Raw genomic sequence first — 11,871 nt, forward strand, 5'->3', positions numbered from 1 at the left:
GGATTAGAAGCTTTCTATGAAGCTGTCTTGGGAGCTGTCCTGTTCTGATGGGGAACAGCAACTGAAGCGCCTGGGGCTGGAACATGAAGGATGCAGGATATCAGTGTCCAGCATGCTGAGAGGGATGAATCCTATCAGGTCTGATCCAGTGTCAGTGAGTCTGGTTCTTTTGTTCTGAAAACATAATTTTCACAAGCATTATACAGTTGTAAAATTATAATTGTATGAGGTGTGCAGAGCGCACAGAACAACTGAGGCTACTCCTCTGCTCTTTGTATGAACAGAAGTATGTAGTTTATTTTATTTATGTATAAATGTATACGATAAAAAAGAAATGTAATAATAAAAAAGAGGGAAAGAAAGCCAAGCTGCCCTAAGGAAAGATCACCCAGCCCCGAAAGCCAAGTGGTTGAGTAAGGAGCATCGCTTTTTGCATAATAAGGAATTGGCTACCAGAGCTGGGCAAGAAGTCTTGCAGAGCCACCTGACTAGGCAGAGAGACTGGCACCAGAGACAGAAGGAGAAATGTAGTTAGGCAGGGAGGCAGGGCAGTGAGAGTCAAATATAGAGAGCTGATGGAAGAGAAGTTGGGTTAAGTCAGAAGCTAGCTGAGAGACTGCCCCAGCCAAAAGGCCAATAGCTTTAAACTATAAATGCCTCTGTGTCTTTATTATTATTAAACCTCAAGAGGAACCTCAAAAGCCCCATAATACATGATAACACTATAAAGGAAAACATTTACTTGGGGCTGGCTTGCAAGTTCAGAGGTTTAGTCCACTGTTATCATGGCAGGAAGGATGGCAGTGTACAGGCAGACATGGTGCTAGAGGAACTGAGAGTTCTCCATCTTGAGCCTCAAAGCAGCAGGAGACTGTCCCTAGCTTGGGCATATGAGACCTTAAAGCCTGCCTCCAGAGTAACACCCTTCCTCCAACAAGGCCATTCCCAATGGATCTATGAGGGCTGCTTTTATTCAAACTACCACAGTCCCAGAAGACCTCCATTAAGAAAAGATAATGCGTCCTCCAATTTGCCAAGTTGGGGGAAAAAATCACAACCATATAGAATGTATTTGTTACTCTTGTGGTCCAATTTAAAACAACAACAACAACAACAAAAACAAAAAAACAAAAAAAAAACCACCTGAGAGAAGCGACTTATTTGGGCTCGAGGGTAGAGTCCATCTTGATGGGGCCTCAAGTGGTGGCAAAGAGAAGCAAGGAGAGCAGAGATCGTGCCTTGTGGCCCCTATGCTAATCAGGCCACACAACTTCCTAAAAACAGAACCACCAAATGGGCACCAGGAATTCAACACATGATCCAGTCAGAAGCATTTCTCATTCAAACCACAACACAGGCTAAATGTACTCAAAGGAGGGAAGGTAAAATAACTGTAATACACACACACACACACACACACACACACACACACACACACACACACACACTGGCCATTGTGGTGCACGCCTTTAACCTCAGCACTCGGGAGGCAGAGACAGGCGGATTGCTGTGGGTTTGAGACCAGCCTGGTCTACAAAGTGAGTCCAGGACAGTCAAGGATACACAGAGAAGCCCTGTCTTGAAAAACCAAAAAACAAAACAACAACAACACACACACATACACATAAGAAGTCTGGACCACAAATTTTAAGGTAAAAGTCTTCCATTTCCCAGAACACTCTCTGAAAAGCCAGGCTAGCTGTTTTCTTTTGAAATATGTCCACATACAGAGTGGGGAAAGTTTTGCCAGACAGCACACTCAAGGACATGTTGTTCAAAGTGAACACCCCCTATGCTCCATGCTTAGCCAACCATGGAGAGGCTGTGATCTGTTCCAATAATTTAGGACTACAGAGAACCCCAGAAGGGAGGATTTGTGAATTCCCTGCTAATTTTATATTGTGCAATGAATCTGTAAAAGGAAAACAAATAGGATGCAGCAGTTAATCCTTAGGGAACAGATCAGGCAAGAGAAAACTAAAAACCCCATTGAGAATTGGGTTTCAGGAGAGATGGCTTACGTAAGATTTCTCTAAGGCAGGAAATAGTTCCATTCTCTATGAAAATGGTATGGATCTTGGGCTCACCTCACCACTCCTTGTACACCTCAACTCTGACTATGCAAAGTCACTTTTAGTGGGCGGCTTGCCTTAATTCACGGAATAAATGTGTGTGAACAATTACAGCCCAGATTTTCAGTCTTTGGAAAGCACACATTGAGTGTCCTTGTCACTCTAGGTAGCCCTAGGTTTTGGGGAGCCTCAGTTGCATAACTACTTCAAAACCTTTTGATTCGGCTCAGTTTCCTAACTACTGCAAAACATCGGGCCTCTGCTCTTTAGTCTCTGGTTAATCGGTTTTTTTTTAATTTAATTTTAATTTTATTAATTTATTCAGATTACAGCTAAATTGCTATCCCATCACTTGTATCCTCCCCTTCCTCCCTCCCTCCCTCCCTCCCACTTTTACCCTATTCCCCTCCCCTACGTCTAAGACCCACGGGGACCTCCTCCCCCACTATAAAGTCATAGGCTGTCAAGTCTCATCTTGGTAGCCTGCTTATTCTTTCTTTTAGTGCCACCAGGCCTCCCCACCAAGGGGAGGTGGTCAAATATGGAGCACCAGAGTTCATGTCAGAGTCAGTCCCCACTCTTCACATATCTGTGGAGAATGTCCTGTCCATTGGGGAGATCAGAGTAGGGGCTCGATGTTTACTATTGTATTGTCCTTGGTGAGTGCAATAGTTTGTTTGAGCAGAACCCTCTGGGCCCCGATCCACGCATCACCATGTTCTTCTTGTAGGTTTCTAGGACCCTCTGAGTCCTTCTATTTTCCCATCTCCTGTATTTCTCTTACCTAGAGTCTCAGTAGGATGTCCTCACATCTATTCCAATCTCCTGGTAAGTGCCCAATTATAAGTGGGTATATACCATGTGTAGTCTCTGGTTAATCTAAGAAAACAAAAGATAAGCTGGAGTTCAGAATCCACATGGCAAAAGTCATCATGAGTGTGGCAGTGTTCCTCCGATCAGTGTTAGAGCTGTAAGAAAACTAGGATTCATTTGTCCAAAGTAATTCTTTCATTCCCTTCCTTTAGGTTCTCAACCAAACTTTCAAGGACTATGAGCCTTTCAAATGCTCCCTTGGTTACACTGGGTTCGGCTCCAAACATAAGTAAATCTCGCTCTCTCTCTCCTCTCTCTCTCCTCTCTCTCTCTCCTCCACTCCTCTCGCTCGCTCTCTTCTCCAGTGGTGATGGGGAAAAGGAAAAGACACAGCTCCTCTGGCTGTTGTGGAACACATTGGAAATGTTGTTTTCTGTTTACTTTTTCTTTTGGAGATTATAATGTAATTATAATAATTACATCATTCCTCCCCTTTCCTTTTCTATCTTCAAAACCTCAGATGTACCTCCACCCTGGTCTTTTTCAAATTCATGGTCTCTTTATTTTTTGTTGTTACACATGTTTATGTGTGTATATATATGTATGTGTGTATATATATATATATATATATGCACACACAAACAAACACTGAAAATACAAAATACAACCTGCTCAGTCTGTAGAACTGTAGAAGAAGAAGAAGAAGAAAAGAAGAAGAAGAAGAAGAAGAAGAAGAAGAAGAAGAAGAAGAAGAAGAAGAAGAAGAAGAAAACATTTCTTTAGTTCATGGTTTGGGAGGTTAAAGTCCAAAAAAGCATAGCATGGCCAATGGGCTCATGGTACAATGTGAGCTTGTGGCACTGAAGGTGACAAGACAGGACACCAGAAAACAGGGAGGGGCCAAGTTCAACTTCTCACTATACCTCACCTTTGAAAGGTCCTATCACTATAGGAGCTTTATATAGGGTTTTATAGGGGCCAAGCTTCTAATGATGTGAATCTCTGGGGTTTCACACTCAAACTATACCAAAACCATAGCACCCACCATTAGCTTATGGACACAGCTGTGCACGCACCTTGTCCCCAACCAGACCAAATGTGGTAACAGCCTTCCTCTATGAAGTCCCTGCTGAAGGGACTAAGTCTTCCTGGTATTCCTCAACTTCTTTACACATTCCCTTCTCAAATCTTAAAACAAGCCCCACTTATGATCTGATTTAATTGCCCTTTTCATATCTGCATCCTGCCTCATATCTCTTACTTGTGCTGTGCATATTCACGTTTTCAATTAGGAAAACAAATGACGGTATTTACAGCCTTGACTCTCAACCAAGGCACAGAGAGCTTTAGGGAGACCTGTGAAGTGTTGGTTGTCACAATTGTGAGGTACTGCTGACATACGAAGATGCAGCCTGAATATTCTACGATATACATACAGCCAGCTTCCCACAATAAGAATCATCAAGTCCAAGTGTCAGAAGTGCCAATGTTCAGAAACTCAGAATTACATCCATTTCTTTGCAGAACTGTTGACAGTGAGGGATCATTCTGAACTGCTGCTTCGAGACTTTCTATCTGCATCATTAATTGTATTTGTGATGTGATGGTTCTGACCTTAATACAGCCACTAGAGGGAAACATGAATGCTTGGGTCCTTGCTAAGGAATCTTTGTGTGCACTTAAATGTCCCCTGATTGGCTGGGTGTCCTAGCAGGAGTTGGAGGCAGAGAAATCTGCGGCCCAGCCAGGCAGGGGTACATATATGCACATTTATATATGTGCACACCTTTTTAAAAGTGAAAGTGAGAAAGACCATGAGGAAGAGTTCCAAAGAGAGAAACAAGATAAAGTAATGGGAAGAAAGACAAAATATTACATGTTTTCTCTCATATGTGGAATCCAGACTTAATGTACATATGCGAGTGCTTTCTATTGCTGTAATAAACCCATTATCAAACATCACTTAGGGAGGAGGATTCATTTCATCTCACACTTCCTGGTTTACAGCCCATCCCTGAGGGAAGTCAGGGCAGGAGTTAAAGAAAGCACACTCCATCAGATCACCAGCTGGCATGAGACCCTCACCCGATGTAGAGAGCAACACAAGACAGCAAAGGGATGCCTCGATATAGCCATCCCATGACGTATGCATGTTTCAGTACATCATGTTGAATATGATACATGCATGTAACTCCTATTTGTCAGACAGAACAGAGAAGGGGAAGGTGAACACAGGAATCAGGAGGAGGGAAGAAAGGAGGCAGGGAGGAAAATGGAGTCCTCAAGCCCTTGTCTTCGTTAGGATTACTGTTGCTGTGATGAAACATTATGGCCAAAAGCAACTTGAGGGGGAAAGGGCTTATATCACTCACAGTTCCACAGAACAGTTCATCATCAAAAGCAGTAGGGCAGGAACTCACAGGGAGCAGGAACCTGGAGGCCATGCTACAGTGGCCGTGGAAGGGTGCTGCTTACTGGCTTGCTCCTCAAGGCTTGTCCAGCCTGCTCGCTTCCTTATAGAACCCAGGATCACCAGCCCAGGGATGACACCACCTATAATAGACCAGGCCCTCCTCCACCAGCCACTAAATAAGACAATGTCCTTTGGCTGAATATCGTAGGGGCATTTTCTCAATTGACGCTCCCTCCTCTCTGAATACTCTAGTTTGTGTCAAGCTGACATCAAACTAGGCAGCACAAGATGCAGCAAACTGGATGTAGCTAGGGCCAGCTGTCCCCAAACATCCCACAGAGGTTTAACATCGGCCCCTAAATCACGGACTCCGGAGAATTATTCCCTTAGTTCAAGTGTGGCACCACCTCGCTTCACACACTTTCCTGTTTGTTATACCACACCAATCCCAGCAATCCTGCCAAAATAAGAGACAAAAAAAAAAAAAAAAAAAAAAAAGTCTACAAACCATAAAAACAAACAAAACTTTAAAAACTGTTTACAAGGCATTTGCATATGAGGCTTCTTTATTGAGAAAGTCTCAGGAAACAAAGGAATCTATAACACAGCATTTGATCATCCTTATTCTGCAGGAAGGTGGGAAAAGGGGGAGACAGCATTAGTGGGAAGAAAAGAAGAAAACAAAGAGGGGGGAGAAGGGAAAAGGAGGAAATGGCTTTATTTCCTTTTTTCCCCTTTTCCTGAAAACAGATTCTTTCCTCATACAATATATTGCAATTATATCTCACCTCCCTCTACTCCTCCTGGCTCCTCCCCACCACTGCCACCACCCCAGGATTGACTTCCTTTCTGTCTTTTATGAGAAAGGAGCAGGCCTCTGAGAGACAGCAATCACACAGGACAAAATGAAAAATAATAAGCTGAAGTTAAAACCATCATATTGAAGTTGGAAAAAGCAACACAACAGACGGAAAAGAGTCCTAAGACCAGGCGTGAGAATCAGAGACCCACTCGTTCTCACGGTCAGGAGTCTCAGAAAACTACTAAGCAAGTAGCTATAATATACACACCACAGAGGACCTCAGGCCGACCCATGTAAGCCCCATGCTTGGAGCTCCAGTCTCTGTGAGCTCACACGCGCCTTGCTTAGTTGATACAGAGGGCCTTTTTCTCCCAGTGTCTCCTCCATCTTCTCTGGCACTTACAATCTTTCCACTTTATCCCTGCATCTTTTCATAATTATTCTCTGCCTGGGCTGATTCTCTGTGACGAATACTCCCCTCTGCTACAAGGAAGAGTCTCCTGACCTCACTCCACCGCACCCCTCTCCCCAACAGAGTAATTCAGTCCTTTCTAACGCTTGTCACCTTATATTCAGTTCCAGACCCACCTCTGTATAAACCAAGTTTATCAAACTGAGTCATTCAACAGATGATCTCTCATAGACACGAGGCACTTTCTCTTAGAGTAATTGTAATTCGAATTGCATCTTCCCACAGTTTCAGAGGAACCATACATTCTAAAGAAAAACCCAATCACTAAATTTGCTACCACCTGATATAGTATACTAAGTACTCTATTTATATTTTCATAATTGTCATGAAAACCCACTCTGCTCTGGCATTTAGTTTCAATACTTTACAAATCCGATTATGCATCGTACATTTTAAAACCTGATCCTCGATCGATATGTCAAATCACTTCTTAGATACATCTTTAGCCGCCGGATAGTAGCACTGAGAGAGGCGAGGATAACCGCAGGATAGGTAACAGTAGGGGCAGAACCAGGAACAGCAACAACTCAAGTGTTCTTGCTAGGCCGCCTTTCTAGGTAAACAGTCAGAGCTCTACAATGCCTCTCTACGTCCAGCTGGTGGCAGTGCTGCATAACATCTCAATGGTAAGCCAGTTTCCTATGCTTTTGAAGCTCTTTAAAGAGAAAAATCTTATATTTTTGGTTGTGAGCCTAGCCTTTAACGGCTGAGCCATCCCGGATCTAGCCTATGGTCAGAATATTCTCCACAGTTGAGTGGAGAGTGTGATATGACTTTCTCATGTACTCTGGTGCCTCACATTTGACCATGTCCCCTGGAGGGGGAGACCTGGTGGCACTCAGAGGAAGGACAGCAGGTAGCCAAGAAGAGACTTGATACCCTATGAGAATATATAGGGGGAGGTAATCCCCCCAGGAACAGTCATAGGGAGGGGAATAATGGGAAAATGGGGGGTGGAGGAATGGGAGGATACAAGGGATGGCAAGGATGGGATAAACATTGAGATGTAACAAGAATAAATTAATAAAAAAAAAAGAAAAAAATTTTTAAAAAAAAGAAAAAAAAAAGAGAAAATCTTGATTCCTTTTTACAGCAAGAGGTCAATGTTATGCGTTAAAGATTTCAAACTCAGCCCCCAAGTCTCAGCAAGGTTTCCAGACACCTTTGGACCCTTTCCCTAGAATATTTGTCATATGGCTCTTGGCTCGGCTGGAACATGGAGTTGTCACACAAAGCTTACGCTCCATGTTTCCTCACATCCAGCCTCATCTGCAAGAAAGAGAGCTGGCTGCTATCTCACTAGCCTCCACATTGGAATTGCCAGAATATGCTTTATGTTCTCCAGCACACAATGAATTCTTCCTCTGCTAATCCCAAAGTGTGCCACCCTCTCACAAGTGAGCTTTTGAAACTTCTATTTAGAAGTTAGTTTACTTTGACAATTAGGCAGTCACCTTTATATCATGGGGTGGGGGAGGCAGAGGGGGCAGGAGAGAGATTTGGCAGTATATATACACCATGGTAAGAGAGAAATGTTAGTTTATAACTTTATCTCACCAACTTTTTCCTTTTGGTTTTTTGAAACAAGGTTTCTCTGTGTAGCCTCAGCTGTCCTTGAGTCACTTTGGAGACCAGACTGGCCTTGAACTCACAAAAATTCCCCTGCTTATGCCTGCCAGTGTGCTGGGATTACAGGCATGCCCCAACTTTAAAATTTTAATTATTAATGAATCAATTAATTTTACATCTTAACTACAGTCATCCCTCTCTCGTCTATTCCCAGTAGGCAGACAACAGAGTTAGAGATGGCCCTTGCTTATGCTGTTAGGAGGCCCACATGAAGACCAAGCAGCACAACTGTCACATAGGTCAGTCCAGTGTATGCTCTCTGGTCGGCAGTTTAGTCTCTGTGGCCCCCATGGGCCTAAGTTAGTTGATCCTGTAGGTTTTGTTGTGGTGTCTTGACCCCCCGGCACTTCCTTCAATCACTTCCTTCCCCTCTTCCACAGGATCCCCCAAGCTCTACTTAATGTTTGGCTGTGAGTCTCTGCATCAGTTTCCATCAGTTTCTGGGTGAAGCCTCTCTGATGTCAAGAATGCTAGGTCCTGTTTGTAAGTATAGCAGGATATCATTAAAAGTGTCAGGAGAGGGCTCCTTTCATGGCATGGGTCTTAAGCTAGACCCATACATTGGTTGGCCATTTCCCTCAATTTCTGGTTCATCTTTATCCCTGCACATCTTGTAGGAGGACACTTTGTAGGTGAAAAGTATTGTGGCTGGGTTGGTGTCCCGAATTCCTCCATTGGAAGTCTTGCCTGTAAGAAATTCTTTGTAACCTTATCTGGACTATTTTACCTTCGCTATCTATAGAATCATATCTACCTGTTAAACCTCAGGATGTCTATTCTTGTGATAAAAACAGACTAATAATTGATATGACCCTGATTTGTTCAACTAACAATTAGCTTGTATAGCTTAATTATCCTAAATAGCCTGCAATAGCACTTTCAAAGTATTGGAAGTAAACTTTGTATTATAATCGAGTTGTATGGGTTCAATACCTCCTATTAGAGTAGAAATATACATAATGTATGGTGGAGAATAATCTTAAATTTGAATTCTATATCAATGTATCAAAATTAAACTTTTTTTGTATCTATATACAAAATTCTATAACAATGAATTAAAAATAACCTTATTTGTGAGTAACAATTAACACCTTAGGTTGAAGGGTAGATTCAATAATCTACTTTTATCCTATCTCCTATATCTCCCCTTCTTTCTTTTCAACCCCTATCTCCATACCTACAAAAGAAAGATAAAGGAAAAGAGAGACATCCCTGAGTCCAACCTAATTTTTCTCTCTGAATAAGACCAATAATAACTTATAACCAACTCCCAATGAAAATAAGCATCTGTAGCCCAAGAGAGCAAACAAAGACCTACCCAACACCCCCCACCCCCTTAAGGGAAATGGGCGTCAATCTCTTAAGGTTTCTTCCAGCTGATTTAGAGTGAAATAGTATCTTTGTAGAGGCCCAAATGAAATTGGGGGAAATGGTTAAACAAGCTAGGAATAACATTTGTGGTCAAGTTTCTAAATGTTGAGAAATTCCAGGCTTAATATGAGTCCTGAGTGGGACAGTCTGAAATGCTGGATCAATTGTTCTTCAAAAGCCTCAAGACCTACAGAACATGGTATTTAAAGATGCTTTCAATATTTTAAAGACTCTTTGACAATAAGACAGGTTAACTCCTGACAACACCCAGCCTACCTCAAAGAAGATGATGAGCATCCAAGAACCTCCTTATGGAGATGGTTTCAAATTTAGTAAACAAGCCACTGGGCAAAATGCTCCTGTTTCTCCCACAGACAGAATTCTGCCTAAAGATGGGCAAGTTTGGATGCAGGCAGAGTCAACAGGGTAACCAAGTCCTCAATAGTTCCTGCCTCACAAATATGTTTGTCAGTTATATTGGACCAGAAGGTTGAATATGATGCTCCAACATACAGAAGAGTTTCTGATGACTGTTCAGGCAGCAAAGTCTTTGTCATTTTTTTCATTTTGGAAGTTGCTAACCTGCACTTCTGGTTTACTCAGGTAATTAAGTTTTATTCCTTCTCAAGTCTCTGATGAGGTTGAACACCAGATAGTTTAGCCTTTTTAATTAAGCTTAGTTTTTTAGGGGATAAGACATTTTTAGGTCTAGGTAGATGTTTAAGTTGATAGGCCCACGCTCTAATCTGTCCAAGTCCCTTATCTAAGAAAAAAAGGGTCCAAACACATGACTATAAATCCATTTTATTTTGTCTTTGTACTAGGAAAACATTAGCCAATAGATCTGATCCATTAGTAAAATTATCATTTAAGCAAAGGAATGAATGGTACACTAAAAAGCTAGATTAGTTCTTGTTTTCCTACTCAGTAAGTTCCAAAGTAGAACTTACAGTTGGAATAAACAAATATTTAAGGCATAGACTCATTCCTCTAAAGTTTTACTCTTGACTCCATAAAATGCCCCATTCCCCTAAATCCCTTGGTTTTGGGACCAATTGTTTAAATACATGGGGAAAAATAAAAACAGTAAAATTTTGTATAAATGCCAAAACTGTAAACTCCAAATCCTACAGCCTTTCTTACTGGTTCTTTAAAAATGTTGCCCCAACAAAGTTGAAGTGCAAATTTATTGCATGGATAAAGTCAAAGGATCTGAAATTTTTTATATACGTTTTAATACCTTTGATCACTATTCTAGGTTTTTATAGAGAAAACACAATAGAGAAATTATATTATAGAATCACATTAAACAAAAATTACTATAGTAAATTCTTTGAAAACATACATATAAGAACATGTAAATTTTTTAATCATGTTTAAGATTAAAAAAATGACACTTAAAATAAAGTGTTTTTCCAAAATGAGTATTTCGTTGTAACTTTGAATTTTTACAGATATACCCAAAATATCTTTTTTAATTACAAATAACAAAGTGAATGGATTCAAAGCTAAAGTCCCAGGCTGAGTAAAGACAGAGCATTCAAATTTCTCTGTGAAAAGCTACAACGAAGTAGCATCATTTTCTCCATCAAATCAAGCCAGCATCTCATTATGAAAGCAAGAAAGTAACACAACATGCCCCAGTTCAAGCAAGGACTCAGCCATCCTCTGACTTCCCCTAATGCTTTGTTATTTCTCCCAGCACCATGTCTGGCAAAAGCCACTCTGTGGCCTCTTGGGGACCGTAGGTTAAATGGCCTTTGCAATCAAAATGGTTTCTTGTGACTTGTATTTAACCTCTTGAACAATTAAAAATCCCCCTTTAATTACATAACTTGACCCTCTTTGCAGATGGGACATGATTGGGGATTCAGGACTCTTAATTTTGTGGATTTGAAACAGCTGGAGATACACTTGGGGCTCCACCCTGCCCTTCCTCCTTTTAGTCCTTGCCCTCTTCTCCAGTCTGAAAATTCAGAAAAGTCACAGGAAAATTAGGTTTTTAAGAACAAACAGACGCTTTTAAAAAGCCAATTAGTCATATTTATAATTATAATCCAACAAGGAACTCGGTGAGTGCAGAATACCATTTTTAGAACATCTGTGTGATAAGAAAACCTCCAAGCCCTCTTTTGGACAATGATGAATCTAATGACTCCCACCAGATACCTGCTGACTCAAGAATTCAATTACTGCTCAATTGGAATAATGTCAACATTTTAAAAATTCCTAACAGGAATGTGTCTACAGTTCAATTCAGAACTCTCTATTCTGAAGAAGAAGAAGAAGAAGAAGAAGA

Source organism: Acomys russatus, chromosome 5 (genome assembly GCF_903995435.1).
Source record: "Acomys russatus chromosome 5, mAcoRus1.1, whole genome shotgun sequence".
NCBI classification, from domain to species: Eukaryota; Metazoa; Chordata; class Mammalia; order Rodentia; family Muridae; genus Acomys; species Acomys russatus.